Raw genomic sequence first — 15,934 nt, forward strand, 5'->3', positions numbered from 1 at the left:
AATGAAGCGCAACTGATCCATTGTGTCATTTTGGACATCGATTGCTTTATTTTATTGTCCAGATGATCTATTCAGCAATGTCAGTGGGGTGTTAAAAATCTCCAGCTGTCATTGTATTTTTCTCAACTTCATCTTTATGTCTGTTATTATTTGTTTTTGTTTTTTTTTTAAATTAATTTATTTTTTGGATGCTAATTACTTTACAATATTGTATTGGTTTTGCCATACATCAACATGAATCAGCCACGGTTGTACACGTGTTCCCAATCCTGAACCCCCTCCCACCTTCCTCCCCATATCATCCTTCTGGATCATCCCAGTTATTTGTTTTATAAATCTGTGTGTGTTAATTCACTTCAGCCGTGTCCGTTAATTCACTTCAGCCATGTCCAACTCTTTGCAACACTGGAATGTATCCCACCAGAATCCTCTTTCCATGGGATTCTACAGGCAAGAATACTGAAATGGGTTTCTATTTCCTCCTCCAGAGCATTCTTCCTGACCCAAGAACCAAACCTACATCTCTTATGTCTCCTGCATTGGCAGGCAAGTTCTTTGCCACTAGCACCACCTGGGAAGCCTTTATAAATTTAGGTGATCCTATAGTGGGTGCATATAAGTTAATGAGCATAATATCTCTTCTTGTATTGATCCTTTTATCATTGTTATGCCCTTCTTTACCTTTCTTCATGATCTTTGCTTTAAAGTTTATTCTGCCTGATATAAATATTATTACCCCCATTTTCTTTTTTAATAATTATCAAAACTATGTACTTATTGCCATTTAATCCTTGTTTTCCAGTTGTTTTGTAATGATTCTTTGTTCATTTCTCATTCTTTTTACTTTTACTTAGTACAGTTTGCCAGTTTTATTTTCATAGTATCCCCAAGTTCCTCTGTTTCTGTTTTTTTATTTCCCTTTCCTAAAGTGGTAATCATTCAAATTAAAGCATATTCTAAAGGTTTACATATTTTACTCCCCTACCCAACCTTTGTGATTTTGATGTTCCATTTTACATCTTCATCTTGATCTTTTTACAGTTTGTTTTAGTTGTATTTCCTTTTATAATTTTTCTGTTTTTTTTTAAAACATATATACTGGCTTATGTGACCTTGTCATATATGGATTGAGAGCTGGCCAATAAAGAAAGTTGAGCACTGAAGAATTGATGTTCTTGAACTGTGGTGTTTGAGAAGACTCTTGAGAGTCCTTTGGACTGCAAGGAGATCAAAGCAATCAATGGTTAAGGAAATCAATCCTGAATATTCACTGGAAAGACTGATGCTGAAGCTGAAGCTCCAACACTTTGGCACCTTGATGCAAAGAGCCCACTCATGTGAAAAGATCCTGATTCTGGGAAAGATAGAAGACAGGAGGAGAAGGGGAAAACAGGGGATGAGATGGTTGGATGGCATCACTGACTCATGGACATGAGTTTAAGCAAGCCTTAAAATATAGTGATGGACAGGGAGGCCTGGCGTCCTGCAATCCCTGGGGTTGCAAATAGTTGGAGATGATTGAGAGACTGGATAACAGCAACAACAAAATTATCTTCTATCTTTTTATATATTTGTCATTTCTATTATGACATTCTCTTTCCTATAGGTTCTTATTTCTTTTCCACTTAGAGAAAATCCTTCAGTAGTGTACGTTCAGAATTGCTGTGTTCTTTTAGTTCTTGCTTGTCTGAGAAATTCCTCATTTTTCTGGTAGACTATCCTAGATTTCAAGTATTCCCCTGTTAGGACTTTGAATATATAATGACACTCCCTTTTTGCTTGTAAAATTTCTGCAGAGAGCTTTATGAGGGTTTCCTTGTAATTGACCCTGTTTCTCTCTTGCTGCTTTTAGAACCCTGTATTTTACCATTTCAGTTATGCTATATCTTCTTGTGGGTCTGTTTGCATTCATCTTGTCTGTTTCCTGTACTTAGATATCAGTCGTCTTCTTTAGTTTTGGGATATTTTCAGCCATAATTTCTTCAATTACATTTTTGATCTCTTTTCTCTCTTCTCCTCTGGAACTCCTATTGTGCACACAATATTATCCCATAGATACTGTATCTTTCTTTCTTTTGTCTTCTTTTCTTTTTAATTTATATTTCTGTATGCTGTTCTGGTTGGGTTGTTATCATTCTTCCATCCTCCAGATCACTTATTTATTCTTATGTGTCATTCAATCTGATAGTCATTGTTTACAGATTGGTTTTTATGACAGCTTTTGAATTATATATTTTGTTTGGTTCATCTTTATATTTTCTAGTTCCTTGTCATAATGACCTGAGTTTCTAATGAGAATATTTCTTAATTTAGGTAGCATTTTTGTTGTCTCCTTTTTGAACTACTTATGAACAGGGTCTAGGAGACTGGCAAGGTGTTTTTCAGTATGTGTTCTTTCAGGGCATTTATCTTGTTCATTTAAATGGGACTAATTTCTCTGCCTTTTTATTTTGCTTAACTTTGTTTTTGAATTTAGGAAAAACAGGGGTCTTATTGGTCTTAAAGGAATGCTTTTATGTGGGAGTGTTCCTGTGTAGATTGTGTGTCTAATATTTTTTGTGTGAGGGCTGATTTTGGTATGCAAGTCAACCACATCTTTCCTTGGGATGTGCTGGTGGTTATTTCCCTGATAAGGTGTTCTGGCTGCTGTCGTAGTATCTAAAGCATTTGCTGGGTGTGAAATGGGGTTTTGTCTTTGCTCTATAGCTGCCCACCCTGTAGGCCCAGGTCTCTCCCATTATTGGAGTAGAAGCCTAAGGTTGAGGTTTGATCAGGCTCCATTGCCCTTGAGTCTGTGCTCTGCCCTAATGGAGGTGATGATCAAAGCAAGTGAGGCCTGCAGTCACAGAGGAATTATGTACCATCTGTGTATCATCTAAATTTCCAGAAAAATTAGAAGAAAAAACAACAACAACAACAACAACAACTTAGAAGCAGCCTGGGATCTTAGTCCTCTCTCTCTTGTGTTCATCCCAGATCTAGTGCAAGGCTGTGAAATAGGCTGGGCCTGGGGGTCAGATTTACACATCAGGCACTTCTGTTTGTATATGTGTAGGTAGGCCAGATCTTTGCCAAGATTTAGGTGTAGATTGAGTGGGTTTAGGGCATTCATCCATTCACGTTGGGAAGTGAGACTAGGCAGCAGCCAGCAGTGCAAGACTCTCTCTGTCTTGACTGTTAGTACGTTATCATTTGAACTGCCACTTGGTCTCCTCCTGAAAAGAAATACATTTTAAACAAATAGCATTGCAAATTGGATAATCATTTGAACAAATAATATGCCTTAATATACCAAATCATATAATGATATTAGCAAGATGGATGACAGATCTCAATGTAAAAACTAAAATTTCTAGCTCCTAGAATAAAACATAAAATAGTATATTTGTGATAGTTGAGAAAACATTTCCTAGATCAAATGAAAAATCAGTAACTAAAAAGTAAAAGAAGTTGATAACCTGAACTTTATCAAAATTAAAAACTCTTCTAAAAACACCTGAAAATGTAAAATGTAGAAATGATAAAATGCCACAGAATGAGACAAATTATTAAAAAAAAAAAAAAACTTTAACAAGGACTTTTTTACTGAACATTTTTGAAACATTAATGGCACTTTTATATTGAAAAAAAAAAAGTAACTCACTTTTAAAAAGAAATTTCAATCACTTCTTGCTTTGCCGCTGACATGTAAAGTATCGGAAGTCACCATTCCTTTTCTTTCAATAAAATAATTCAAAGGAACTGAAAATAAATAACTTTTTAAAGGATCTTTCAGAGAATTAAAGTCACAGGGAAAGAAGCCACACCCAAATCTGGAGAGAGGGTTGGAGGCTGGTGGCATAAATTATGAAGTATCTTATTGCTCAATGCTAAAGCTGAAACGTAGCTTAGTGTGAGTATGAAATTTTTGGTGGCCACAGTCTTGGAGAGCTCCCACACTTATCTGGATTTTCACTCCAGGAATCCCAGAAGTTTATCACTGAGAAGAGTCAGAAAAATCCTCATCTCCCTATTAGGGAGTGGAGGTAGATGATCAGTTTCATACATATCCAGAGTATTATTCATGACGAGGGTCTCCTGAGCAAGTGAAAATGTTTTCTAGATCCTTATCCCACAAGAAGGAAGGGAAATAATCTAACTTCATACATTCCTAGCTTTCCTGTTTCACCCAAGGGGGAAGAAAAGTCTGAGAAACATTCATGAAGGTCATATCTAAAAGACACAGTCAATGAAGGATTGAGACACAATCATATGATTATAGAATACTTCCTATATCACCAGAGCACCAGTAGAATAACAATATAACTGAACATTTTAGAGTCTCAGGTTCTATTCAAGATGTTTTCAGAGAAATTAGACAAAAAAGAGAAAATTGAAAAAGTTGAAGCTTCTAACATCTGCAATACAGCAAACACTGAACACAGACTAATTCTTAGCAAGATTAAAATAAAAGTTCACAGTAAAGGCCTATAAAACTGAGTTCTTATTTGTTGATACATCACATCCAGCTTTCACAAAATTACAAGACATACTAGAAGGCAAGTGAGAACACAACCTGAAGAGATAAGGTAATCACAAAACTAGATTCATGAATGGAAGAGTTTTTGGAATAATAGATCAGGATTTAACAAAAGAAGAAACTGAAAATGATACATTAAAAATTTTACTGGGAAAATTATAAACATGTATTAATAGATGGATACTGCAAGTAAAGAGAAAGTCAAAGAAAGAATTGAAATAACATTTTATAAATACTTTATAGTAGGCATGAAAATGTCCCTTATTTATTCATCAGTATATTGGACATGACAAAGGATAACATCAGTGAGCTTGAAAATTTGCAAGTAGAGATTTCACAAGTTGAAACAGAAAAAGAAAAAAGAGTTTAACAACAGAAGAGAATATACAAAAATTGTGGAATGATTTCAAAAGCTGTCACACATGCGTCGTTGTCATATCAGAAGAGGTAGGGAACATAAGACATATCTGAAATAACAACGGTCATGAAAATTTCAAAATTAACGACAGACACTAAACCTCAGTTCCATGAAAATCAAAGAACGTCAATCAAGCGTTTATATATATATACATATATATATATATATATATAAATTAAAGAAAGAAAACAAATATTCAACAAGCAACAGCATGCAATCATACCATATTTGAACTGTGGAATTCCAAGGATGAAGGGACTATCTTGAAATCAGCCACAGAAAATGAAAAATGCTTTACTCATAGGGAAACAAGGATAAGAACTATATTGGTTTTCCTTATCAGAAACTATGCAATCAAGAGAGTGGCACAAATAAATTGTTAAAAGAAAAAAAACATATATATATATATATATATATATATACACACACACACACACATATCAAATAGAGACACTGGAAAAGCGTCCACTTGCTTATTAGCTCAAATGGTATACAATTATTATATAGAAATATCCCTGCTCATGGGAAAAAAAAATGAAGACCTCTTACATTTTGAAAAAGTAATACATATTGCATGCTTTTTTTCATATAAAGTTAAAAACTGCTATATTATTAAAAAAATAAAGATAGCAATTATAATTGGCAGAAGGTGTGATTACTAAAAGGCAGGTAGGCGATGTTGGCAGGATTCTATTTCTGAACTTTGGTGGTTTTCATTGATGCATTCACTTTTTGTTATTTCCTAGAATCGTGTACTTATTAGTTGTAAATTATTCTGTAAGCATGTCATACAACAATTTAAAAACTTAAAGTTCTGAAAATCATTGAAACAACATAGCCATCTATTCAGACAAAATGGAATATCTTCTTCTTTCACCCCCAGTTGTGGCTGAGGAATTGTGATCAAGTCAAAATCATGTAAGTGAAGTATATAAGCCCACATAGCAGACTAGGGCTACTTCTCTGAACATCTTATAGGGTTAGTTAGTGTTCACCCTGCTAAAAAAATTATCCTCAAATCTCTCAGTCAGCATAGGGAAAATTATAAAATGTATAAGAAGCTCTCTATCCTAATAGCTTACAATTTTACACCATGATAATGCTCCATTTGATCTAACAATATAGTTTTACTTTTGCAAAATAAGAATACTTTTTGATTCATATAAATAAACAATAATTAGAACTATAAAAATTAAACAGAATGTTCTGATTTTCTTCCACCTCGACTCTCTGGGCTTCCCTGTTGGCTCAGATGGTAAAGAATCTGCCTGCAGTGCAGGAGACTCACGTTTGATCTCTGCGTCTGGAAGATTACTTGGAGAAGGGAGTGGAAACCCACTCCAGTATTCTTTTCTGGAAGATTCTATGGACAGAGGAGGCTTGCCAGCTACAGTCCATGGAGTTGCAAAGTGTCTGAGTCATGACTGAGCAACTAACACACACACACACACACACACACACACACACACACACACACATTAATGTTTAAATATTACTGCCTTAATAAGATTTTTTACCTCAATTATCCACTCTACTTTATATAGTATAATCTGACATTCAATGAAACAGTTTTAATTATGATCCAATTAACTCTGTAATAGGTCTTATCATTTGCAAATTCAGAATGAACAGTCCATTTAAGTCCATTTTATTACAGAATGACTAATTTTCAACTATTGACTTTTATCCCTAGGTTTCTTCTCAGCTTCAAATGATACTTAGTTTAAACATCAGGACATATGGTAGATTCAGTTTAATTCAGTTACTCAGTCATGTTTGATTCTTTGCAACCCCTTGGACTGGAGCAGGCCAGGCTTCCCTGTCCATCACCAACTCCTGGGGCTTACTCAAACTCATGTCCATAGAGTTGGCGAAGCCATCCAAAATCGTATCCTCTGTCGTCCCCTTCTCCTCCCGCCTTCAATCTTTCCCAGCATCAAGGTCTTTTCAAATGAGTCAGTTCTTTGCATCAGGTGGCCAAAGTATAGGAGTTTTAGCTTCAACATCTGTCCTTCCAATGAACACCAAGGACAGTTCTCTTTTTGGATGGACTGGTTGGATCTCCTTGCAATCCAAAGGACTCTTAAGAGTCTTGTTCAACACCACAGTTCAAAAGTATCAATTCTTTGGTGCTCAGCTTTCTTTATAGTCCAATCTCACATCTATATGTGACTACTGGAAGAAATGAGAGTTTTGTTGGCAAAGTAATGTCTCTGCTTTTTAATATGCATCTAGGTTGGTCATAAATTTTGTTCCAAGGAGCAAGTGTCTTTTAATTTCATGACTTCAATCACCATCTGCAGTGATTTTGGAGCCCAGAAAAATAAAGTCTGTCACCATTTCCACTGTTTCCCCATCTATTTCCCATGAAGTGATGGGACTGGATGCCATGATCTTCGTTTTCTGAATGTTGAGCTCTAAGACAACTTTTTCACTCTCCTCTTGCACATTCATCAAGAGGTTCTTTAGTTCTTCTTCACTTTCTGCCATAAGAGTGGTGTCATCTGCATATCTGAGCTTATTGGTATTTCTCCCAGCAATGTTGATTCCAGCTTGTGCTTCTTCCAGCCCAGCATTTTTCATGATGTACTCTGCATATAAGTTAAATAAGCAGGGTGGTGATATACAGCTTTGACATACTCCTTTCTTGATTTGGAACCAGTCTGTTTTTCCATGTCCAGTTTTAACTGTTGCTTCTTGACTTGCATACAGACTTCTCAGGAGGCAGGTCAGATGGTCTGCTAGTCCCATCTCTTTAAGAATTCAGTAGATTCAAAAGTTTGACCTTTCTGGTTTTTGGTCTCTCTCCTCTTACATTATGTTCAAGAATATTAACATATAAATTCTAGTGAATTTAATGGCATGGGTGATTAGAGTAAATCTATAAATTCAATCTATATATTTGTTTAAAATGTGTCAAAACATAATTTATCTTCCTTGATCTTTAATGCTTTTCAATAACTGGAAAGAATACTGTCAAAGTTCTTGAATTTTACATTCTTTAGGCTAAGGTTATTTTTCTGTTTTGGAGTAATACTAACTATATATTAAGAGTTAGCTTATTTTTTTAATCTTAAAATAAATTATTCTGCTTGAACAGGCCAAGCCTTTCTAAACAACCTACTGCTGACAGTGCTTAACTAAAATCAACAAAGAGAAGATAAGTCTTCCTGGTATTTCTTATTGAAATATTAATATCAATTGCAGCTGTAAAAATGATAAATACTTTAATAAAGATAGTTTGCTCCTCATCAAACTTTGCAGTATTCTTTATTCTATCCATGAAGGAATATTCTCAGCAGACAGATTTAATCTCACAAAAGATATGGGTTACTAAAATGTGTCTATCTTACAAATCTCTCCAAAGCTTTTACAGCCAAATATTGTAAGCTGCATTTCACATCGTTTAAAATCTCACGTATATTTTCCTAATAAGCATATGTTAAAAGAAATAGATGGGTTATCTTTAAGATACTATTTCAAATGCATAGCATTTGGATATTTATTTGCACATCAATTATGTAATTTTTTTAATGTTTGCTCTTTATTTGTTTGCCTTTGATGTGTGTATGTATGCCTTTTTTTAAAAAATACATTCAAATGAACTGCATGGAGTCAAGCAGCAGCATAAATTATAAAAGATTAAACTGAACAGGAGAGAAGACTATTAGGTGCTAATTTTGTTATCAGAGAGGCTGGGTGGAAGGTGCTGTGTGTATTGTGATAATAAAAGCATTATATGGGGAAAGTGCCACTTCAGTTTTCATGAGCTATTCATGTAACATGGTGTATCAAATCTGGAAGCAGAAGCACAGACCATCTGGAAAGAGTACAAATCAGGAAACTGATTTTATTTGGAATAAATAGTGTACATATGCATCACAGTGGTCCAAGTCTGTGCCCCAACCACTAATGCCAAATAAGCTGAAATTGAATGGTTCCATGAGGCCCTACAAGAGCTTCTAGGACTAACACACACACACACACACACACACACACAGACACACACACACACACACACAAAGATTTCCTATTCATCATAGGGGACTGAAATGCAAAAGTAGGAAGTCAAGAGTTACCTGAAGTAAGAGGCAAGTTTGGCGCTAAAATTCAGAATGAAGCAGGGCAAAAAGGCTAACAGAATTTTACCAAGAGAATGTACTAGTCATAGCAAACACCCTCTTCCAACAACACAGGAGATGACTCTACTTATGGACAACACCAGATGGTCAAAACTGAAATCAGATTGATTATATTCTTTGCAGTCAAAGATGGAAAAGTTGTATACAGTCAACAAAAACAAGAGCTCAGATCATGGACTCCTTATTGCAAATTTCAGACTTAGATTGAAAAAGTGTGGAAAACCACTAGACTATTCAGGTATAACTTAAATAAATTTCCTTATGATTATACAGTGGAAGTGACAAAGAGTTTCAAGGGATTAGATCTGATATACAGAGTGTCTGAAGAACTATGGAAAAAGGTTCATGCCATTGTACATGAGTTGTTGATCAAAATCATCCACCAAAAAATGATGAAAAAACGCAAAGTGGTTGTCTGAGGAGGCCTTACAAATAGCTGAGAGAAGAGAAGTGAAAGGAAAAGGAGAAAAGGAGAGATGTATCCATCTGAATGCAGAGTTCCAAAGAATAGCAAGGAGAGATAAGAAAGCCTTCCTAAGTGATCAGTAGAAAGAGGAAAACAATAGAATGGGAAAGACTAGAGTTCTCCTCAAGAAAATCAGAGATACCAAGGGACTATTTCCTTCAAATATGGGCATAATAAAGGAGAGAAATAGACCTAACGGAAGTATAGACCTAACAGAAGCAGAAGATATTAAGAAGAGGTGGCAAGAATACACAAAAGAACTATACCAAAAATATCTTAATGACCCAGATAACCACAATGGGGTGATAACTCATTTAGATCCAGACATTGTGGAGTGTGAAGTCAAGTGCACCTTAGGAAGCATCACTACAAATAATGCTAGTGGAGGTGATGAGATTCCAACAGAGCTATTTCAAATCCGAAAACATGATGCTATTATGTACTGCTCTCAATATTCCAGCAAATGTGGATTACTCAGCAGTGATCACAGGACTTGAAATGGTCAGGGGTTTTATTTCAATCCCAAAGAAAGACAATGTCAAAGGATGTTCAGATTACCACACATTTACATTCATTTCACACGCTAGCAAAGTAATGCTCAGAAACCTCCAAGCTAGGCTTTAACGGTACTGAACAGAGAACCAGATGATCAAGCTGGATTTCAAAAATCAGTGGAACCAGAGATCAGGTTGCCAACGTCTGTTGGATCAATAACAGAAAAAGCAAGAGAATTCCAGAATAACATCTATTTCTGCTTTATTAACTATGTGAAAGAGTTTAGCTGTGTGAATAACAACAAACTGTGGAAAATTCTCCAAGAGATGAGAATAACAGATCACCTTACCTGTCTCCTGAAAAACGTGTATGCAGGTCAGGAAGTAGCAATTAGAACTGGACATGGAAAAATGGACTGGTTTAAAATTGAGAAAGGAGTACTTCAAGATCGTATATTGTCACCCTGTGTATTTCTAACTTATATACAGAGTACATCATGAAAAATGCTGGGCTGGATGAAGCACCAGCTGGAATCAAGATTGCTGGGAGAAATATCAGTACACTTCAGATATGCATATGGCACCACCCTTATGGCAGAAAGTAAAGAGGAAGTAAAGAACTTCTTGATGAAGGAGCAAGAGAAGAGTGAAAAAGCAGGCTTAAAACTCAACATTCAAAAAACTAAGATCAAGGCCTCTGGTCCCATCACTTCATGGCAAATAGATAGGGAAACAATGGAAACAGTGACAGACTTTATTCTCTAGGGCTCCAAAATCACTGCAGATGGTAACACAGCCACATAATTAAAAGTCACTTGCTCCTTGGATGAAACGATATGAGAAAGCTACAGAGAGTATTAGAAAACAGAGACATTACTTTGCCAACAAACGTCCGTGTAGTCAAAGCCATGGTTTTTTTCAGTAGCCATGTATGGTTGTGAGAGTTGGACCATAAAGAAGGCTGAGTGCCAAAGCATTGGTGCTTTTGAACTGTGGGGTTGGTGAAGACTCTTGAGAGTTCCTTGGATTGGCAAGGAGATCAAACAATCAATCCTACATGAAATCAACCCTGAATATTCATTGGAAAGACTGGTGCTGAAGCTGAAGCTCCAATACTTTGGCCACCGGATGTGAACAGCCGACGCATTAGAAAAGACCCTGATGCTGGGAAAGATTGAAGGTAGGGGGAGAAGGGTACGACAGAAGACAAGATGTTGTATGGCATCACCAACTCAATGGGCATGAGTTTGAGCAAGCTCCAAGAGATGGTGAAAGACAAGGAAGTCTGGCATCTTGCAGTCCATGGGTTCGCAAAGAGACAGAATTGAGCAACTGAACAACACACATGAATTTTAATTGTAATTAAAGTTTAAGCAAAGATCCACTAAAGATGCTCCACTGATACCTCAGTTCACAAAGAATCTGCCTGTAATGCAAGAGACCCTGGTTAGATACCTGGGTCGGGAACATCCCCTGGGGAAGAGAACAGCTACCCACTCCAGTATTCTGGCCTGGAGAATTCCATGTACTCTATAGTCCATGGGGTCATAAAGAGTCAGACATGACTGAGTGACCCTCAATTTCACTTTCAAAGATCCACAGTGGAAACATATACAAATACGATGTTTTAATCTTTGGATCTTTATCTAAATAGATCTACTTATCACAGTTGCTACGAGTTGGCTCAGTGGTAAATCCACCTGCCAAGAGACACGCAGATTTGATCCTTGGGTCTGGAATAGCCCCTGGAGAAGGAAATAGAAATCCATTCTAACATTCTTACCTGCAAAATCCCATGGACAGAGGAGCCTGGCAGGCTATAATACATGGGGTTGTAAGAGAGTCAGATATCACTTTGCGACTAAGCAACAACGTTTCACTACTGACAATAAAAATAACACTAATGAATTATATGTATATAAAAAAAATTGCCCTTGGAAAATCAGTCACCAACTAATTGAAGAAAAAATTACTCAATGAATGTTATTAAAGCAATTTTGGAACAAAAAATTTAGAACTCATTTCACTTCTAGCCAAAATAAATAGCAGATGTTCTTAAAACTTAGAAAAACAAACCATATAAGGTCTGGATCATTTTATAGTAAGTATGTGTACACAGTATTTTCACTGCCCTAAAAAATACTATATGCTCTCCCTGTTTATCTCCTCCCCTAATCCCTTGGAAATCACTGATCTTTTTACTGCCTTCATAATTTAGCTTTTTCCAGAATGTCATGTAGTTCAAATCATACAGTATGTTGTGTTTCAGACTGGCTTTTCATCACTTGTGCTTGTGCTCAGTTGCTCAGTAGTGTCCAACTCTTTGCCCTTCTCTGGACTGTAGTCCATGGTCACCTCTGTCAATGGAATGTTTCAGGCAGGAATACTTAAGTTACTTGCCATTTCCTACTCCAGGGGATCTTCCCGACCCAGAAATTGAACCCGAGTCTCTTGATCTCCTGCATTGGGAGGTGGATTCTTTACCATTGTGCCACTGGAGAATCCTCCATAAAATATTCATTTATTTATTTGGCTGCATCAGATCTTTGTTACAGAATGAAGGCTTCTCTCTCATTGAGGCAGGAGAACTGAGTTGCCCCTTGGCATGTAGGTTCTTAATTCCTCTACCAGGGATTGAACCCATGACTCCTGCATTGCAGAGCAGATTCTTAACTCACTTAGTTATACCTACTTAAGTCTCCTCCATGTCATGGTTTGATAGCTCTTAAAAAAAAAAAAAAAGTTGCATGCTATTCCTTTTCTGAATGTAACAGAGTCTATTTATTCCCCCATTAAGGAATATCTTAGTTGCTTCTAAGTTTTGGCAATTATGAACAAACCCATTATAAACACTGTGCAGGTTTTTGTGTGAATGTAAGCTTTTAACTCTTTGGGTAACTACCAAAAAGTGCCACGGTTGGATTTTATGTTAAGAGCATGTTTATAAAACAAACAAACCTATCTTCTAGAATGGCTTTGGCATTTGCATTGATTCCTTGCTCTTGTTTTTAGTGTCTTGGCAGCCTTGCTATACTTTGTGTTTGTGTTTTCCAAAGAAAATTCCTGTATGAGTCTCCTAACAATCTCCCATTTCTTAAGACAATTGAAATAATTTATGCCTCTTTAAAATATTATTGACTGCTTATGAAATTCATTAGAATATACATTTTTTGTTTTTGTTTTTCCTTTTTGTAGAATGATTAAATAAACAACATTTACATTCACTGTGTTTTACAATGCACAATTGAGTCATTTTGCAGAATTTTATTGCATAGTTTTCTAAACTGTAAAGTGATGCTGGCTTAAAGTTACATAAATAAGTTTTGTGATCCTAGCCATTGGTAAACTGTTACCTTTTAAAGCATCAGTGTTTTATCCATTTTCAATCTTTGATACCACAAAAGGAAATTATATAATTTATCTGAAGATAAACATTGATAAGCAATATCAGAGCCTTACTAAAAAGAAGAGAGTGAAAATGATCATTATGAACTATTATTTCTTGAAATCTTCCTACTGTAAACCATACTTTGTTATTCCTTTTGGCCTAGTTTAAAAATAAAAGACTGTGTAAACTAATGTGATCCAGAGAGGTTGTATGACTGGCACAAAATCCCAGAGCTAGTTAGTGATACAATGTAGAGACCTTGTTTCCTGTTGTATTTCCATGTGTTTATTGAAAATAGAACTTACAAGTTTTCACTGTGTCTTCTATTCAAAACATAGTCGGGGCATTGTGACAGAATGGAAGTCAACACTTGGTTTATCAATGCAAATAATCATATATTCTGAGCTATTTCCAAATAACTAGTTCTACAGTTACAGTTCCTTAAGCCCTGCCCAAGATGATATCCTCTAACAGTAGATTTTCTCTTTCTTTCTTTTGATTTTCCTACTACTCAAGTTTATGTTAACAAAATCTTTTAATCTTACATTAGTTCAGCACTGAGTATAAGCCTCTTGTACCAATATAATAGAATAGAAGTCATTAATTTTAAAATATATTAAAGTCATTTAGTCATTCTGAACTGGAAATCATTCATACTTGTCATACAATTGAAATAAAACTGATGATTTCTTATCAGGAAAATGCTTTTTGTGTAGTAGTATTTAAGATTCAAATTATTTCCATCATGTTATTTAATATATCGGTATTAATTCATTAATACATGAAACATTAAATTGATAAAATCACCTAAATCTTCACAGAATATTCATCAACATAGTTGTAATTTAAAATGTGTCTGCTTTGGAGAAAAAAAAAAGTTTCTATATTCATACAAAGTAGAATTTGTCATATTGGTGTGTGACATGATTTCAGTAAGCTTATTTCCATCCTGTTCTTAGTTCCGTAACTTTGGAAGATTTATTGTTTCAGTGATGATTAGGTAGAAATGGTAATATTTCCACAGAAAATGTAAGAGAATATATTAGCTTGTGTAGGTAATAGTTTTACAGAAAATTAGAACTGCAAAAGAGAATGCCACGGAGAAGGCGATGGCACCCCACTCCAGTACTCTTGCCTGGAAAATCCCATGGACAGAGGAGCCTGATAGGCTCCATGGGGTCGCTGAGGGTCAGACTCAAATGAATGACTTCACTTTCATGCACTGGAGAAGGAAATGGCAACCCACTCCAGTATTCTTGCCTGGGAAATCCCAGGGACAGGGAAGCCTGGTGGGCTGCCGTCTATGGGGTCGCACAGAGTTGGACACGACTGAAGTGACTTAGCAGCAGTAAGAGAATGCCACTTCTGTTTTCCAAATTACTAAGACAAGAAAAGAAAAGCAGTATGCTTATTTGGTGATACAATCCTTTAGGATATGTATAACTTGGGAGGTTATCTATACTCTGTTTTTTATACCTCATGTAAATGCTTCACAGCACATTAATTTTAGATGTATAAAAACATCATGTTTTACCATAATGTTTCTAACTGTGGTCAGAAGAGTAGTGTGACTCTTACATGTAAAATTATTTTTGATGATGGAATGTAAATATGTTATGAATATTGAAGTCCGTGTTAATACAATGTATGGACAGTGTGTTAAAAAGCAAAGAAATCACTCTGCTGACAAATGTCCGTATAGTCAGGCTATGGTCTTTCCAGCAGTAATGTGCAAGTGTGAGAACTGGGCCATAAAGAAGGCAGAGAACCAATGACCTGATGCTTCTGAACTGTGGTGCTGGACAAGACTCGAGAGTCCCTTGGACTGCAAGAAGATCCAACCAGTCTTTCTTTTTTTTAATATAAATGTATTTATTTTAATTGCAGGCTAATTACTTTGCAATATTGATGGAGGAACACATGTACAAACAGTCTTAAAGGCAATCAACCCTGTATACTCACTGTAAAAACTGATGCTGAAGCTAAAGTTCCAATATTTTGGCTACCTGATGTGAAGAGCCTACTCATTGGAACAGACCCTGAAGCTGGGAAAAGTTGAATGCAGAAGGAGAAGAGGATGACAGAGGATAAGATGGTTGGATGGCCTCACCAATAAAATGGACATGAACTTGGGCAAAATCTGGGAGATGGTAAGGGACAGGGAGGCCTGGTATGCTGGAGTCCATGGGGTCATGAAGACTTAGACACAACTTGGCAACTGCACAACAACAAATATATACTCGGAAATAAAAAGATCTTTCCTTCGATGAGAAGTATTAATTAGCTGTAGTGTAAATTCCTTTTCATGGTAAAGCATGGAATAAAATGATATAAGTTCAGTTAAGTTCAGTCGCTCAGTCATGTCCAGAGAATTGCAGCACGCCAGGTCTCCCTGTCCATCACCAACTTCTGGAGTTCATCCAAACTCATGTGTATAGAATCAGTGATGCCATCCAGCCATCTCATCCTCTGTCGTCCCCTTTTCCTCCTGCCCTCAATCCCTCCCA

This window comes from Ovis aries, chromosome 9 (assembly GCF_016772045.2).
Source record: "Ovis aries strain OAR_USU_Benz2616 breed Rambouillet chromosome 9, ARS-UI_Ramb_v3.0, whole genome shotgun sequence".
Taxonomy (NCBI): domain Eukaryota; kingdom Metazoa; phylum Chordata; class Mammalia; order Artiodactyla; family Bovidae; genus Ovis; species Ovis aries.